The sequence below is a fragment of the Juglans regia genome, chromosome 11, assembly GCF_001411555.2.
Source record: "Juglans regia cultivar Chandler chromosome 11, Walnut 2.0, whole genome shotgun sequence".
Classification (NCBI taxonomy): domain Eukaryota; kingdom Viridiplantae; phylum Streptophyta; class Magnoliopsida; order Fagales; family Juglandaceae; genus Juglans; species Juglans regia.
In genome coordinates this window covers 21,870,413-21,886,608 of record NC_049911.1, presented here as the reverse complement: position 1 = coordinate 21,886,608, position 16,196 = coordinate 21,870,413, and the positions used below count along the sequence as shown (strand labels likewise).

Sequence of the window (16,196 nt, the reverse complement as noted above, 5' to 3'; positions counted from 1 at the left end):
GATGGCGACAGCAATGGGGTCACGGCTCACTGGGTCATGATGATGGAATCAAGGACTTAGGGTTTCTTTAGTCGCAACGTAGAGAGAGAGAGAGACTCAGGGGGAGTTTTTAACCGATATCAAAACGACGTCTTTTTTATATCGGTAATTTTTTTTAAAAAGACCCGGGTATAGGGTTTCAGTACCCAGACCGGGTAGGTCTAGGTTTTTCAACCCGGGTTTGTTTTGGGCTGGAACCCTGTTTTTCGGGTTTTGGACCGAGTTGAGAAAAAACAAGGCTCGAATGAACAGTCTTACCTCGACGGGACTGCTCCCTTCCACCCTAAACTCTTGTAATCTGGTTCTTCTAGTACTTTGGAATCCACCATGGTTCCAAACCCTGCATTCACCGTTTGTGTCACGGCCATAAATTTTATGTATTTATTTATTATTATTTTTATATATATGTACTGAGACAAAGAAATAAATAACTCGACTAATAGATTTCATTCTCGAGGTGCTTACCTAAGCTTGGAGCATGGTTATGGCTTTGCTCATAGAGAGTTGAGCAGCCTTACTAATTGCGTTGCTCGCCTGGAGGCGAGCATTCTCACTCTTTTCTAGCTTTATCTCTTTCTTTATAAATAAGATTTAAGTTGCTCGCGAACGGGTGAGCAATTGATTCTCATTGGTACTCGCCGAGAGGTGAGCAACCTTGCAAATTCTATTGCCTGCCGAAGTGGCAAGCAGTAGTACTTCCTAGAAGTGGTACACACACTACTCCTTATGTTGTTCACCGGGGTGGCGGGCACTGTCGTCCTTTCTTACCACGGGGTATGCATTTCTTCAGGACTACATCCACACCATTGGATGTAATGCACTATCCAAAATCAGATGTGGTAGCAATCTGAAGACCAGATCATTTCTGGTCAAGTCTTTTAATTATATTAAATTGACCAATTCTCGTTTCCATAACTTTATCAACATAATATAGAGACATGCTTAGCTTAATGTCTGTTGTGCGAGCATATAGCTTGAAATAGAGACATGCTGGAAGTAATGTCTTGATAGACATAATAATGAGTGATGGAAAAAGGGACACAAGCTTTGTCAATTTAACAAATTTTTAATCATTCGAAAATTTAGCAAACAAAAACTAGAATGAAAAATGCAATTAACATCACAAAACAATTAATATTTCCTCATTCAGTCCTCAGTTCATAACAAAATCAACAACAAGTAGTTAGTCAGAACTACAATAATATAACAGATAGTAAATAAATAATCTACAAGCTTGTTCATACGATTGGCACAGTTTCCACTTACATTGATCAGTAAAAATCTAACAGTCGTTTGGGTGGTTTTTTTCTTCTCCCTTTTTATCTTCCCCCACACATTTCCATTTTGGAACTCGCCCAGCCTCGCTCAAAACTAACTTTCTTCCTTTCCTTGACTTTTCACTTTTACTCTCCCGCTTTCTTTCTTTTCTTTGCTTGGTCACGATCCCATTCACTAGAATTTTGCCCCGTCTTGCCAAAGTATGCCCGCCTGGCACTTTCACTCTGCTCACCCGTTCGTATTCTTACTTACTTTCCTTCCACGTACTCCTTTTCACTCACTGTAGGTAACTTGGTCCCTCCTCCTATTTATAGCAACAGAGTCCTTAAGGCTGAAGTAAAGTTTGCAGTCATTTAAAACCCATATTACCCCTACTCTGACGCTCTAGGTCTAAGGGAATGTCGATGCCGAAATCAATCATCACGTGGCCAGCTGCAGCATTAACCTTATCTTTCCGAGCAAGTTGCTGCTCTAAGGCATTTTCTGAGCAAGTTGCTAGGATGCCCAACACTCCCGTGCAAGTTTGCCTAGCACAATGCTCAGCCATCCCGAGCATTGATGCTGAGCGAGAATTTCAAGCAGCACACCAAGAAAGCTTTTCGAGCACTACACCGAGCAACACAGTGAACAATGCAACAATCAGCCTTCTGAGCAATGTGCTTGGTATTCTGAATAATTGTGTCGAGCAAATGCTCGGCTATTCAGAGCAATATACTCGGTCATCCTGAGCAATTTTACCAAGCATATGCTCGGTCATTTCAAGCAGTTGTGCTGATCAGCAACATGCTCGGTCATTTCAAGCAAGTGAGCTCGAATCCTCCTTCAATCTTACTGTTCGGTCTTGGCTCAATGGTCAGAATTTTTTTACCTTACTCCAAGTCTGGGATCCAACTTCCACTACGAGAAAATTGGTCTATCCCGGCGATTTTTAGTCGTTGCAAATAATATCACTGGGAAAGGTATTCTTTCGTGTCGATTTCCAAATCGCCGGTTTCAAAATCAAATACAACCAATCGTACGCTGGGTCCTTTAATCAGGGCTATTGTAACGCTTTGATGGTCTTTGGCGACAATTAAAATCGTTGGGAAAAAAATTAGCTTTGCGACGCTCTAAACTACATCGCAATACATTGTGTAGGCACCAAATCGATCTCTTGTTTATCGAAGAGTAATTTTATTTTCCCCCCAACACCCAGCTTCTGCACTTCGAATAACCCTCGACTACAATGCACCTGCATTGCGACCCTACCCAGTGTTTGCGCACGATGTCACCTCCTTTGTCTTTAGTGAAACCTCGTTTTCACTGTCCCATTTTCCCCCACCCTTCTCCGATCCGTTGTTGGTTCTCCATTTTTGGCGATCTTGCAAAATGGAAAAATCTAGTGTCCTTCGTTTCAGCTAGTAATGACACTGTGACACTACATTTCCTTCCCTTACAAAATTGGTTCTGTGCCTCCATTTCGTTTCCCAAGTTGAACTTTTGCTGCAGTCTAGTATAATCGTCATCTGCTACAGGGAAAGGAACCATCGTACAGGTATCTCTTGTTGCTAATTTATTTGTTTTTCCCCTTCATGTGTAGGTTGCATTGAAAAATTTGTGTTTTTTTTTTCAATAATTTTTGTTTAACTTGCGAAACTGATGTGCATGTTCCTCTGTTTGTTTCAAAATGTTGTGTATCTACCTTTTGCGGTTTAAGTGCCGATTTTGAAATCAATGCCTGGTTTTCTTTGTGTAATATTGCTGTGTTTAGTGTTTATATATAGATCTAGATCAGGAGTAAGCTTAAGATCGAACTGTTGCAAGGCAACAGTTCACAGTTAAAATCCTATAGGAAAATAAACCAGACTTTAAGAACAAATATTAATTTGGTAAAGGGGAAAAACCAACTCAAGTATATTATGCTAGAATGAATTTCGTATATTAAACCCCTAAAAGGAAAAAATAGGCCAACTTCAGGTTGGCCTAGCTCATATAAGTGACAAATTGATGGAGTTTAAATTTGTTTAAGATTTATTAGACTACTAACTTCATATTTTTCTAATTTTATAAGATCATAAAAGTTAATTTCTAGTTTTTTTAGTTAGGAGCAATATTAAATATATCGCTACTATATTAGAATATAAATCTTGCATAGTCTCATTGACTTGGATAATTAGAGTGTATAATTAACTGGTTGTGGAAAGCGAATTGGAGAGTGGACATAAACTCTGGCTTGGATAATTTGCTATATGTATCTTCATAATTAAAGATGTCGTTAGTTCCGACAATAATGAGGAACAAAGACATAGAAAGCATACTAGTTGTTTTCGTTGGACCCAATATCTCAGTGATGTTATGCCTAACCAAAAAAAATTGTTGGATCTACTCTTTCATTGACACCACCTCTTCCTACAAGATTTCCATATTGTAAAATCATTTACTGACCAGTTAGCTTATATATATATATTCATGCACTACTTTTTTTTATCTCTAATTACTTGCATATTCTTTGTTATAACTTGTTTCTGATCACTCATTTTTCTGAGTTAATGATTAATGATGCGGGTTGTTTGAATATCATACATAGACTGTTGTTTCGGTATAAGAAATTAGTCAGTCATCTCCTTTCATGAGTGGAATCTCCTCTATGACACCTTGTTCTGTTTTGATCACCCGACAACCATGCATTAATTGACGTTTTAGGAAATGCGGGGATGCATAAGTTATGTAAAATATTAACACATGAACTTGTATGGTGATACTTAATTTGTAAGGACAGGGATCATCATTTGGGGCTATGCATTCCTTTTTTTTTTTGGGATAATAATTAATTTGAAAAGTATAATTAATAATAATGGGAGATTCAAATCCCATAATTTGAAATATGAGTAGTATATAATTATGGTGATGAGTCACTTACTATAAGTTCATATCATGCTAGCTAGATAGAAAGGCACTCCTCCTATACATATGGACGAGTTGATGATGACATAATATTATTAATGAAGACATGAAAACGATATATATGTGTGTGTGTCAAGTGTAGCTAGGAGAAGTAAAATCGAAGCTAGCTAGTGTCACAAATAGTGCTAGCTGTAGAAGAAAATGTGAAATGATATTGGCAGATTTTTAGCAATTAAACATACGTACGTACATGTGATTAACAACGTTAGAGCTTGATACAAGACATTTATGTATGACTTGTATGTATATATGCATGGCATGGTAGACATTGATGAGCAGGGTCCATGTAGTACGTACATTGCATGCATATCCATGCATGCTGCATGGACCATGGGCTTAGCTAGCTAGGTAATTAGTTTGCTTCATCTGCACCTCTTGATCCACTACAAGAAACAGAGCCTTTCCTGGTACCACAAATCGCCAGAAACATTATTTGTAACATGGTTGTTATAACATTTTTCTCTTTACCTTCATTCCTATAGAGTATTTTTCCAATGGTCGACACGCATGATCACGATAATATTATATATTAAATCTTGAGCTGACATAATCACTTGATCTTTGCAGCAGAACTTTATAGAAGTTATCAAGCATTGCTGATCCGATAGCAAAAATCGAGGCGCACTAAAGGTTTGTCTGGTTCCTGACTTTTCACAACTTTGTAGCAAAGCATTAGCATTGTTTTTATATTATTTTCTGGTCAGCAATATGATATTATCTAGTAGCCACTTTAGAAATTGATGGTATTCCTCCACTGCACTCTTATAATGAGCTGATTATCAAGACTGTAAAAGGCAGATGATTGGAATGATAAATAGCACCATTTCCAAAACTAGCTACTATATGCAGCATAATAATTTAATGGTTACTTCAAAGTGTTTGTGTGGTCCTATAGGGTGATAGAAGCTGGAGTATTCAAGCATAAACCTTGCAAACTGCTTGAATTTTTGGGTTTAAAAAAACCCAGTACATATATATATATATATATATATATATGTATATGTATATCTGACATTAATTGGTTGTTTCAGATTTAACTTTTTTACTTTTCAACCAATGATGATTACCTGCAATGGTTGGCTAGTGATCACTTGATGAACATATAAATGCATCTCCCTTCACTTGACACATGAAGAATGATCCTAATTTAGCATCTCGGGATGAATTAGGATCATATTTACTTTTTACCCAGATGACTAATTCCAACGATGTTTAGACATGATTAGTCCCTTAATTGCATTATTGATAGATTGGCTCTTCCCCTTAATTAGCTTCAAGATGCCTAAGTAAGATTCAAAAACCACTGTCTCAACTTCTTTGGTCTTCAAGTCTCCTTAGTATTGGTTTATTGCCTAGAGCTTTGATTCCAATAAGTCTTGGTGCATGCAGAGTATTAGGCAGCAGCAATATACTGAGGACAGACAACGTTTTTTTTTTTTTTTTTCTTCAGAAGTAAAGCAAAAGTATCATTTACACCCCATGAGATTAGAACATGCTTCTAAGAGCAAGCTTTTAAGATTCTCATAGATTCCTCTGACAATGAAAGATACATTCATAAAACATAGGATTAGGGGTGTTCATCCGGGTTCAAACCCGGGAACCCGGGTATACCCGGACCGGAACCTGGATTTCAAACCCGGGCCGGAATCTGGACTGTATTGATCCAGGTCAGACCCGAGCCGGAACCCGGATATATCGGGGTTTTTGAAACTCGAAAATCCAGATTCCGGATTGTACCCGGATTTTTTTTTTTAATAAAATCCTTTATTTGATTAAAAATATTTGTGTTCTAAAAGCTCAATTAGCAAAACACAACTTCAAACCATAATTATTTTTTATTCAAAAGCCTTTATTGTTTTTAAAGTCAAGTTGGATCGCATAATGTGTTCTAAATACTAAATGCATAAATTCATCCATGCATGCATCACAATACAATACATTACATATTACATTATTTGATATTTATACGTTACATTACAATATACAAAATTACAATGTATGAATTGCAAAATCAGTAACATGTCCATCAATGATTTAATGTCCCACTAGATAGCAACAACTTCAAGTAATTTGATTGAGAGATCCTGCAAAACACAGTTTTGAACAATGATTATATACAAGGATTAAGACAAATTCCACTTAATAAATTAAATATTAAGATGAGAATGGATTATTATTTTTTTTTTCCAAATACACCCACACTAACAAATATTTTGTAGAGTTTTCATTCAAATACATATCCATAGACAGCCACTTCTCTTAGCAAAATTAATAAACAAGAACATACAATAAAAATCTTGCCCAACTTTCTAGTTTTTTATATTTGAGAAAACATATATGTACCTAATAACTATCTTAATTAACCTAATAACAACATAGTGCATGGTGACTTTGTATATATTAAGCATTAACCACTTATAGTGCATGACAATATAAAACTGAAAGGCCATGCAACTCTCATCAACATTAATGTATATATAGTTTCTCTATCTCCACATTTAAGATCAAAGAGGAGTTTGCTGAGGCTGTGGCTTGCACTAACTACAAACCATTTTCTTCCAAACTATATATGATCAAAGTCTTTAGAGTTCAACATCAATATATGTATTAAGGTAAAGGTATGGTAGGAAAACCTGTAGCAAGATATGCAGAAGAACAACGAAACAAACAAATGCCATGTCCTTGTTTTCTCAATAGTTGCCTATGATGCTCATACAATAGAATGGAAACCAAACCGTGAATCCAATAGAATGGAAACCAAACCATGTTGGATTCACATGGATAAGAGTGATTCTTTTTTATTACTAGAAATATCATCTCCTCTGAATCCACCGCATTTACCTACCCTGCAATTGCCCATCTCCGTGCCACATCTGGACTATTATCCATTTACTACTCAATGTGCAGATTCCAGAATGCAAAGGGAGAATTCAATAATGTCTAGTACATACCCCATACTAAGTAATCCTAAGGATAAAAATCTCAGGTGCTTAAATACCACACAATAATCATCACAAGGGCCTGAGTCTAGATCCTCAAAGGAATCATCATCATCATCACCATCAAACTTTTCCTAAAAATATTTTGGAACCCAAAGGCCCCAATTTTTTTTTCCAAACTCCACCCAGAACACAACTAATTTAAAAAAAAAAAAAAATCTAGAAAAATCAAAGATACAACATTTTAAAAACCATTTCTTCCAAATAATAACAAATCTTCATTACATATATATATGTTATCAGATATAACAGATCTTCCAAATAATAATAACCCACGGCTCTAGCATTTTGCAGCTAAATAGATCTAAACAGATACTCCTCAAACATTCAAACAGATCTACCATAAAAATACTCAAACATTCAAACATTCTCAAAAAAAAAAAAAACCCAAAATCAACAAAACAGAGAAGAAAACAGAGGGGAGGAGAAAGAAAACATACCCAAACAGAAATCCGTTCTAATCTCTTGGATCCCAAGCTCAAGCACTTCCACCGTTTGACATCATAGATAGCAGAGAGAGAGATAGAGCAGATGAGAGAGTGATTTCGGGAGGGACTAGGGCATCGCAGAAGCAGACGCAGGCGCAGACCCAGACGTAAATGCAGGCACAGAGCAGAGCGAGAGAGAGATCAGATGAGAGAAAGGAATCGGGGGGATGGAGGCGTAGGGCATCGCTCTTCGCAGAGGAGGGGGAGAGAGAGAGAGTTGAGTGTGATTCGGAATTGGGGGGCACGCTAGGGTTTTTGATGCTTTTATGTGTAAACCCGGGTACCGGGTTTAAAACCGATATCCAGGTGTCAAAACCGCATCCGGGCCGGATGGGCCCGAGTTTTAAAAACCAGGTACCGGCCCGGGTGTATTCCGGGCCGGGAAAAAAACCCAGCCCGGATGAACAGTCTTACATAGGATCACACAGATCGGGATAGAAGTCCACCAGATTTTTTTTTCACTTGTAAAAAAAAGAAAGCAAGTACACCAGAAATAATCAAGCTTATCCAAAATTAATACATAACTTCAGGTAGAGCAAGTGTCGTAAAATGTCAGAAACCCTCACGCACACATGTTTTGACAGGTAAAAGATTTTATTCAAAACCATCAAATAGTTAAGAAGAGAACGCTTTGTTAAAAAGAGGGCAAGACTTTATAAGCCATATCCTTCAACTAAAGAAACATGAAAACGGTGAGATACAACATACCCAGCTAGTGAGTTCCTTCACAACAAGCTTGCTTCAACATTACAAATAGCAATCATAATTGGAAGATGAGCACTGGCATGAATATTATTTGATCCATTCTTGTATAAGCCTATGAAAACCTGTATAAAAATATATAATATAAACCACTCATTGAAAAGACCCCAGACAAGAAATTTATAAAGGTAAACTATCCTTCCCCAGCTATTTAAAGCAGTAGACTGAATGCCAAAAATAAAATTTGTATGCAACCAAATAACCCAAACTTTTCTCTTTAAAAGGTAGGACACCTTCTGGGCAACAGCCAAGGCAGCTTCATCTCGACTTATGCATCTGAGTGTGATTTCAGGAACTTCTGCAATGACTCTTTGAACACAAGTAAACCCCAAAAGATGCACTTTTAATGTAAATAAATTTATCCAAGGAAAAGTACCTAAGATTTGAGAGGAAAACGAGTTGGAGAGTTAGAACAAGGCACAATTGATACCACAACAAAGGTATCTTGAATAATGAATGACATGGTGGTAATACATACAAAGATAAGAATAAAAATGATACCTGGACTTCTGCTTCTTTACCATCATTTCTTAGCAAAGCTTCAAACTGAAACCAAACAAACAGGGAGTCGGCAGAAAATTTTAAGTATTTATTGAGTTACAACAACTCAATAAATGCCCAAAAGAAAGAATAGTCCATGGAACCACTAGCACAATCTCAAATAGGTCATTGTATCCATTTTCTCCGAAAGATAATCATCAGTTTAGCAAAAATTTTACTCTAATATAGTATGAGCGACAAAGAGGCTGAAAGGAAAAGAAAAAGTAATACAAGAAAACATTTCTTTTGCAACCTTCTGTGCAACAATATGGTATTTATCTAATACAATTTACATACTTAGTTAGGGCCGAACATAAATTTAGGAAGTTTACAATAACTTCTATATACCGATCTCAACTACAATTCTCTGAGGGAGTTACGTGTCCAAAGATGCACACCGATCATCTTTGGACAAGATTGTTGTGAACATTATGGGTTTGTCAAGCAACACAAATAATAAATTAATAATAATATATATTAAGCAAGTCTGAAATCCACATGCATGATTTTCTTGGCCATTGCTTAGTAATATATCAGCAGCAATATACTATCTAGGGGTTTTTATTTCTTTTTTATAAATTACTAAATAGACAACTAGAGACTATGTAGCTAGCGTCCTTATTGAACTTTAAATGCCTTAATGCAGATGAAAACTTATCCAATACCAATTTTTTCAAATGATTCACTCACATAATGTCATAAACAACAACCATTTAGATTTATAACTTTTCAATTGCCTGATAATCTTCATCTGGTACATATATGTTTACCCAGCCAATTATCCTTGAACCATACATGACCAGAAACCTTTTGAGATAGTTAGTTAGCCACCTTCATAAACCCTCTTCAACGTGAACATTTATTGGTAGGTCTCTACTAACCGTGAAGATGGTGAGTTTACATGTCCAACTCATAATGATTCTTTTAATCACTCAATCAAGAATGGAGTACCATCAGGTTTGAGGGTTCTACTATACTCGATCTCTAACGTACAACTGCGTAACATCACTCATTCCACTAACTCCTAGTGGAATGTGTCAACTACTTGTAACATACCCACCTTCCTCGTATGACTTGAACTCAAGTCGATACACTTGCGAGTCCTATAAGGATGAACTATACACTTTATATCAACAAATAAGATTGCTCCACCATTCATTTAATCACATGAAACAAAATATATTCATTGCTCACATTTCGCTCCACCATTCAATTCCTTCGACCATATATTATTATTCCACATTTCACCCGTGTTAGTTTCATATGTGACTTCATCGAACTTATATATATACGGTCTCTGTGGATCTAACTTCCTTTCCCACCATATCTTTTTTTAGATGGACAAAAGTTGGATGAACGAGTCCGATAGACTTTTATCACCTCATATGCCGAAGGGGTTAAAAATTTCCTCATACAAGCACGAAACCATGCAAGTGGAAGGGATTGCATTCGGTGTCCATGCCGTACATGCCTTAATAATCTGTGGTTACCTATATTTGAGGTGGAAACCCATCTGTTTATCAGAGGGATCAATCCAACTTACACCTAGTGGATATTTCATGGGTAGGAGAAGACAACATTTCACATCAGTGACGATGATATTGGTGATGAGGTTATACCAGAAGATGATTACATCGATGACATATATCATATGTTGAATGACATCTAGGCAGGCACCTTTGTTGATGTGCCCCAAGACAGCACTCATGCGCCAAATAGGCCACCAATGCCTGAAGATTCACCAGCATCATCTTTTGACCAGCTACTTGAGGATGCCCGATGTCCTCTTTTCGACGGGTGTACAAAATTTTCAAATTTGTCATTTGTTGTCAAGTTGTTACACACCAAATCAATCGGTGGATGGTCAATTAAATCATTTGACATGCTCCTTGATCTGTTGTGGTCTGCCTTCCCTGATGTGCTCTTGCCACAATCATATAAGGAGTCAAGGTCTTTGGAGCGTGGTTTGGGTTTCAAGTACCACAAAATCCATGCATGCCCCAACGACTGCATCTTATTCTGGAAGGAAAATGCCGCTCTTAATGATTGCCCTGTATGTAAGGCTTCGAGGTGGATGCCAAATACACACGGGTCACACGTGATACCTCAAAAAGTGTTGCGTCATTTTCTGTTGAAACCGAGATTGCAGCGTCTCTTTATGTATGCAAAGATAGCAGGTGAAATGAGATGGAAGACTGGCCGACTTTGAGTGCTAGAAGAAATTTGATGAGCATCATAGTTGGTTCGTTGCGGATCCTCGTAATGTTAGGCTCGGTCTGGCAAGTGACGGCTTCACTCCCTTCAACAACTTGGCTAAACCTCATAGCATTTGGCCAGGAATCATTGTCCTGTGTAACTTGCCATTGTGGTCATGCATGAAAGACCAATGCTTCATGATATCTCTAATTATTCCTGGCCCAAAGTCACCAGGGAATGAGATCGATGTTTGCTTGCAGCCGTTGCTCGATGAACTTCTTGAATTTTGAGAACATGGGGTACCTACATATGATGCCTCAACTAAGGAGACGTTTATGTTGCATGATGTGTTATTGTGGATAATCAATGCCTTTCCTGCCTATGGGAATCTCTCTGGCTGGTCAACAAAGGGAAAATTGGCTTGTTGGTCTTGCAATGCTGACACAGACTCCAATTGGTTGAAATATGGCCGAAAACATTGTTATATGTGACACCGATGTTTCTTACCGCCAAACCACATATGGAGAAAGAGGAAAAGGTTGTTCAATGGTAGAGAAGATCATCGCATGCCACCAAGGGAATAGGTGGAGACGATATTCAAACTCAACTGCAGATGATTGGGGAGGTTCAGTTTGGCAAATCTCGTAGGAATGAAAAACACACTGCTAAAGAGCTGAACTGGACAAAGTGTAGCATATTCTTCACGTTACCTTATTGGTCAACACTTCGACTTCGGCATAATTTAGATGTTATACATATTGAGAAGAATATTGCTGATAACATCTTATTAACTTTAATGAACAGTCTGGAAAAAACTAAGGATAATATCAATTCAGGGTGTGACCTGGAGATTTTGGGCTATAGAAAAGAATTACATTTGAGGTGTGAAGGTGATCATTTAACAATGCCACATGCACTATACACATTACACGGAGATGAAAGGAGTAGATTTTGTGAGTGGCTATCCGATATCAAATTTCCAGATGGTTTTGCTTCCAATATCTCAAACTGTGTTTCTCTATGTGATTGCAAAATCTCAGGGTTGAAAAGTCACGACTGTCATGTTTTCCTTCAAAGACTACTCCCCATTGCTTCTGGGGGGGTATTTAAGAAGTGACATTGCCTTGGCTTTGACTGAACTTGGTACTTTCTTCAAAGAGTTGTGCGCTCGAACACTGGATGTGAATCACCTATCCCAGCTCCAAACTAATATCGCCACCATTCTATGGAAACTGGAGATGATATTCTCTCCTTCCTTTTTCGATGTCATGGTCTACCTAGCTATCCATTTACCCGTGAGGCCATACTTGGGGATCCAGTACAATATAGGTGGATGTACCCATTTGAGAGGTATCTCGGCAAATTCAAGCAATATGTTAAGAATAAAGTCCGCCCAAAAGGTTCAATACCCGAGGCCTATATTCACACCGAATGCTTGACATTTTGCTCCATGTACCTCAAAGACGTTGAGACGAGGTTTAGTAGCGCGGACCGCAACATTTATGTTGACGAAGAGGAAACTATAGATGGGTTTAGAATTTTCAACCAGAAAGTTCGTCCCTTGGATATAGCTTCTAATGTGCAATTAGAAGATAAACTCTCTAAGGCAGCCATCTGGTACGTGCTCAACAATTGTGCGGAGATTGGACCCTATATAGAGTAAGCATCAAGGAGTTTACTTAAAAATCTACTTCCATTTGAACTTAATTAGTTGTTATCAACCCAATACCATCTAACGTGAATATTTTGCTTGGCGATTCCTTGCTCCAAATGCAGGGAACACTATGAGAAATGTAAGATGCAACACCCAAATTGCATCGATCACACGCATCAAACTGAGTTTCCAACTTGGTTCAAGCAACGTGTAAGTTCTTCTCCATCCCTATCTACATTGAAATGTTACAGGTTTCCTTTATATGCTTTTGAATGACGAAAATAAACATTGTGAAATTTCAACAATTTTCGTATAGATGCAGGAACATCGTACCTCGCATCCACTTAATGTGTCCGATGATCTGTATGCATTAGCTTGTAGGCCTGCCCATTGGGTTGCATCATATGCCACTTGCGGGCCTGCCTGTTGGGCTAGTAATTCTTTTGGTTTAAAGTTTTTTTTAGTTGCTGAGGAGAGTAAAAAAGATGCTCATTGCTGTTTTTTTCACTGTCACATACCTTGGCTCAGTGACCACATTATTGGAGTTGCACTCCTGATCTCTGATTTCTATTTTTTTATTCATTTATTGAAATTGTCAGATTTGACATAGATGGGCATGAGACTAGATTTGGTCATCCAGACTAGCTGAAGACAGATGAAAAAAATTCTTGGACATCTCCCGTGGTTACTACTCTTGTCGAAGGAGGTGCCACTTGCGTTGGAAAAATTGTTGTGGATGAACTAGCTTATGGGTATATCTGTCTACTTACTTAATTGGTTGCAATTTCACATTGGGTTGGACATTGTGGATCCTTCCTGTGGCTATAATAAACATCTATTTGGACTTAATAAAATTTTATTTTGCTTAGAGTATAGTTTGCCATGGATGAAGATATGCATGTTCCACTTGTTAATATCTTTGTTTATTTTTTGTTTTTTAGTTTTTCCCTTCTAGCTGTTGTTTTGATTTAATAATGTCATTTTTATTTTGGCACTTCTTATTTTTAGTATTAGTTGGGATAATAAGCATTATGGTACACTCGAAAATCCTGCTGCATCTGGAAGACTGCCAGGTGGATCCTCTAGTGGAGCTGTTGTGGTTGCTAATCTTGTTGACTTCTCCTTGGGTGAGCATCTGACCAACTTTCAACAGCTTATTGTTGTTCCCATAAATCTTTTTAGTATCAACACATACATTGTCGATGCTAGCGAAATCACTAAAAGACTCTTCTGGTTAAAATTTTCTGTTTGATTGATATTTAAGGCAATTGGTTCATTCTTTGCGTGTTTTGTTATTTTTGGTTTCCATTTCCTTTTCCTGGCATCTTAGAATTCTTTTACTACTCACTATAAAGATGAAACGTGAGATGTCTAGTTCCTAACTTGTAATTAGGTGTTTTCTTTTGTATACTTCCTTTGGGCAACACCTATTTACTTTGATCAATAAAATTTTATTTTACTTTACCTATATAGAAAAAAGATGAGGTGTGAGACTTATTATACTACTTCTGAGTATATTTATTGGTGGAGCTAGCCTTGTGATGTTATTAATGTAGTTTCTTTTGCATGTTTTTGTTCTTTCCATAGTTCTTTAGCTGGTTGTGATGACCATAAATTCTGTTTACGAAGGCCCAACTTTTAATTATGCTTAAACAACTAAAATACCTATACTTATAAAAAAAACAACTAAAATACCTATTCATGACTTTTAAAGAGTCACTGTGTGTTTTGTACCTCAGGACTTTTAGTAAGTAAAATTTATTTTCCCAATAAAAATTTATTTTCACTTCCTGTAGCATTCTTGATGTTATTACATCTGTTTAAAAATTGTTGATAGAATTGGTGTGATGCTTGATCATATTTTAAATCCTTGAGCAAGCTAAATGTTTTAATCTATGATTAAGCCTTTCTTACTAACAGTATATGGCAGGTGTTGATACTGTTGGTGGGGTGAGAATACCTGCTACATTTTGTGGCATTCTAGGATTCTGACCCTCACATGGGACTATTTCTCACGTGTATATTATACCTATTTCAACAAGTCTTTATACAATTGCTATGTATGGCTGCAATTCTGTTTGCTACCTTAATGCAGATATATGTTGTAATGTCTCTATCACTGCTTGGGCAAGCTTAAGGAGATATATATTGTGTTTCTATTTTTTGGTTTATAGGTTGTCAGAAAAAAGGGTTGATAAGAGCATTGATTGCAGTAATGATTATTTGCCCTTTTATTTTTCCATTTTTAATTTGTCGCCGTGTTTATATTTTCTATAAGGTCATAATTGCTATCTTCTACTGGGTGGGGTTGTGAATCCAGGACTTATAACCTAGGGATGGTCCGAAGGGCCCTACCTTGGGGTGATTCCACATTATCAAAAAAATTTGATAAGTTGTTATTATTTTAAGTTTTCGTGAAATGTCTGCCATGAGTGAATAATTGTGCGACATTGCAGGTCAGAGTTGTAAATGGTATTCTGCTGACAAGTGGCTATTCCTTTGCCAACTGCAACAATATATATTTCACATCTACTTTCATCTTTGTGCATTGGTTTTAAAGGACATTTACTCTACTTATCTTTCTACTAATTTTTTTTTTTTTGGGGTTACCAAATTTTTCTTCTAAACAAGCTCCATTAAACCTATTCTTTTCATATAACTGATTTTTTTTTTCTTAATGTTGTGCAGTCTGTTGATTTTGTCAAATACACGGATGAGGAGTATGAGAAGTCACGTGATAGTGCTATATCTATGAAATCACCACCTTTCTCGATCAAAGCCGATATGTAGAACTGTTGGGTGCCAATGCTGATGGACGGTCCCACTTAAATAGAGTTGTGGAACTTGATAGTAATTATTTCGGTGGATAGTAGAGTTAAGCAATATGTTATAACTGTGATGTTTATTTAGTATTTAATATGTAGCTCAGTTTGTACTTGATATGAGAATATAATGCACCACCCCAGTGTTTATATATATATATATATATATTTGTTGACGGATTAGAGATCATAATGTGTTTTCAGTGTTCAATTTGAATGAATGGATGCCAAGTTGGTTGAATATTAAATGTTGCCTCTAGGAACAACGAAAAATGATGCCCAGTAAGAACACCGGGTCACTAATATGATTAATTAGCTTTTCCGGCGATTTTCAACACTTTACCGGCAAAATATTATCCCGCAAAAGAGTTATAATAATTTGTAAATGATTTACAGCGATTCATTTTCGCTGGTAGTTTATCAATTGCGGCGATTTACAAGTCACCGTAATTGAATAATGAAAACCGAAGGGTCA

The 16,196-nt window shown here is 37.0% G+C and overlaps 1 long non-coding RNA gene across 2 annotated transcripts; it reads left to right on the top strand.

The window, feature by feature from the left end:
- Nucleotides 1-1,735: 1,735 nt before the first annotated feature.
- Nucleotides 1,736-15,882, top strand: LOC109017410. 2 transcript variants are annotated; one of them, XR_004802773.1, is made up of 7 exons: nucleotides 1,736-2,851; nucleotides 4,828-4,890; nucleotides 10,387-12,904; nucleotides 13,022-13,109; nucleotides 13,499-13,651; nucleotides 13,908-14,026; nucleotides 15,588-15,882. It is a non-coding gene; the product is annotated as an uncharacterized LOC109017410 (long non-coding RNA). The 2 variants fall into 2 exon arrangements; XR_004802772.1 differs by having other exon boundaries at nucleotides 13,022-13,651.
- Nucleotides 15,883-16,196: the final 314 nt, after the last annotated feature.